The following is a 3182-nucleotide window of genomic DNA, read 5'->3' on the forward strand; positions in this document are numbered from 1 at the left end:
AGGATGTATCTTTGTTGAGCTTGATTTGATCTTCCGAGATCTATTTGATAGCTGCCATCAATTACGTCACAAACCAGATTGACCGCGACCGTCGGTGTTATATTAACGATTCCCGGAGATATGTGTCTTCCGCCGCCATGTGGATCATTATCATATCTAAGAACAACTGCTGGTGGAATTAATTTTCTCCATGCATCGAGTATTTTAGGAAAAAACTCATCAATGACATCACTGACAGATTTTCTTAACTCGGTTACACTATACCCGGGAAATTTAAAATTTGGTACATCGGCTTCTGTTAATTTATATTTATCTAACCATTTATCTCCAAAAAATTTTTCAGATGGTTCTAAACTAAGCATCGCTTGAACTATTCGGTTATTAATATATTCCATATCTGATATAAGCTGATTTAATATTTCCACACGCGTGATGATTTTTTCACGCGATGACGCTGATATGTCAAAAATATGTTCGTTAAAATATTGATTTAGTTGATCTAGTTGTTTTTTACATTCTTGATTGATTTCCTGAAAATATTCAATAATCTCACTCCGATAAATAGCAAAATTATTTGCTTTTTCCCCGGAATTTTTAAAAGCCCATAACTCATCAAAATCGTGAATTAAAACCTTGCTGAGCATTGATTTATTTTTAAAAATACGTAGTTCTTCCCCGTATGATGGATTAATTTCATGATATGATTGCCTATCCGTGACATAATCAGACTTTTTCGGTTCTGGTGGTATCGGTGTTATCGGTGGTGATATTTCAGGCCATCCTAGCACGGATCTTATCGTGGATTGATAAATATCAACGGCATAATCAGGCGAGTTTATTTCAATCGTCGAGGACAGGGTGGGTTCATGAACATTAATTGATATTTTTGATTCTTTTCCTGTTATTGATTTTATTCTACGCGCAAATTCCTCACTGATCTATTCAATCTCGTAACTGCCAGTTGGTATTCCAACAACAACCCAGTCAGGTGTTCCATCGGGTTTGTTGTTGTTAGCAAATACGAGCGAATTATTTGCTGGTGTACCATTAAATGATTTTGATCTGATATTTGGCCAGCTGTAATATACTCGTAATTGTGCTAGTGCTATTTCTTTTACTGGAATTGCAGTAGGAAAATTAACACTAAATTCAGGATTAATTGAACTTACCGAGATCATCGTTATCTTTGGCGGAGTTGTGTTGGTCACGATCTGCTGGAGTAATTCTGTCATTATTGATACTTGTATCTTTAATACCTTCGTCGTATATTTTGGTTATCATTGAAAATTCGAAATCAGATATAATTCCATCACTGAGACTCGCTGATAACAACGAGGATAATTTCGAGTATGCTACCGTCGCTGTATGTAATTTTATTTTGTAATCGGATAATTTTTCGTTCGTGCAAGTACATATTTTTTTTGTGATGATATTAAGCACACCTGCAATAGTTGTTGCTGCTGAAATACAAATAGTCACAGCTACTGGTGCCATCGTTGTCAACGCTGATAATATTACACCGGTTCCAGCAACAACAGCGGATACTGAATAAACAATCACATCAACGATAACCAATCGTCGTCGATATTTTTTTACTTTTACTGTATATTGATCAACTTGATCTTTTAGCGCCGTCTGCCATTCACGCGCTTGATTGTACCTGTATTGTGCACCGTCCATATATATTTTTATGCAGTAACCAATTGAGGTGTTTCAGCTACAAATTCCAAAAACCACCAGAAGGATGTTGCGGTTAATTTCTTATCAGCTGCTTCCAGAATAAATATTTCTTCGGTTCCGTTATTTAATACAACAGATACAACCCCGGAAAACCTGTCGGTGGAATGACGCCATGGAAACGTTGTAAATATTTCAAATTTTGCAGCACTAAACACAGACAGCCTGTACACGCCAGTGACTGTTGCGGTATATTTGATAGTATTATTTTGCTGCGACCATGTTGCAAATCCCGATGATACCGTGCATACGATGTTTGTGATATGCCCGGGAGTTATTCCAGCTGGAATTTTAATCAAATTTGTTTTGTTGACAATCTCAGGAATTCCCGCTACGATGTCTTGCTGTGTTTGTTTGATCGTGTCTAGGTCAGTTTTGATATCAGAAAGTTTCATGTTGATGACTGAAGGAGTGCCAAAGAACTTATCAATGGAATCATCGGTTTTTTGAAAATTTCTTCGAAGCCTCAAAAAACCGGTTACGTGAACATCATATTCGGCCCGTAACGTGGATAATTTACCGTCTACGGTACCATAGTTGACGTCGACGTATTTTTTTGTTGCTGCGTCTTCGTCAGATGTTGGATCTCTTAAAACTACTATTTTGTTCCCGTTCATGCTAAGTTCACCCATCATTGTGTCACCGGTGTTTCTCACGCGATTAGCAACACTTTTTGCAATTTCATCTCTGATGGTTTTAAGTGACATACTTAAATCTCTGATTCTACCACCGTCAGTAAACACGGGAATATTATCCGTAATTGCACCGAGTACTCGCCGGACTATATCATTCCATTTGATATTGCTGGTTTTTAGTTTACCATATCGATCCTGAAAAATAACAACTTCATCTGGGTCAACTCCAGCCAGGTTCATGATATCAGCGAGGTCATCCTTAGTCACATACTTCGACAGATCAACGTCGCCGGGCTTTTTCTTCGCGCGTGAAGAAGATCGTCCGTAAATATCAACCATTATATAAGATCCGTTGTTTAAAACGCCTTACGCGCAACAAATCGGTTGCTTGTATAATCGTGCACGACTTTATGTGGCGGCCTGGATGATTTTGATATAGCGTCGAGTACATTAATTACTTCACGGCCGCATATTGGCGGATCTGTCATTGTTTGTGTGGGTAGCGTTGAATACCAAACTTTACAACCAGAGGTTCCTGCGTGAAGTGGTGTGACATACTTGATAAATTCAACAGGTGGAGCTAACCCGTACGAATCAAAATAAACAATTCCACGTGGATCAACCGCGTATGATACCCAATGAGTACCGGGTCCGGAACGTTCATCGAGATTAATAATACCTGTTTCTAGTTTGTTTGGTTATTTCGGTAATTGATCTCGCATAAAAACACCTCTAAAGGCAGATATTTTTAATTTTTTAGCGGCATTAAGTAAATCAAAATTTGATGCTGGAACGTCTAACGAAATGATC

Source organism: Sinohyriopsis cumingii, chromosome 1 (assembly GCF_028554795.1).
Source record: "Sinohyriopsis cumingii isolate HCF-2022 chromosome 1, ASM2855479v2, whole genome shotgun sequence".
Classification (NCBI taxonomy): Eukaryota; Metazoa; Mollusca; class Bivalvia; order Unionida; family Unionidae; genus Sinohyriopsis; species Sinohyriopsis cumingii.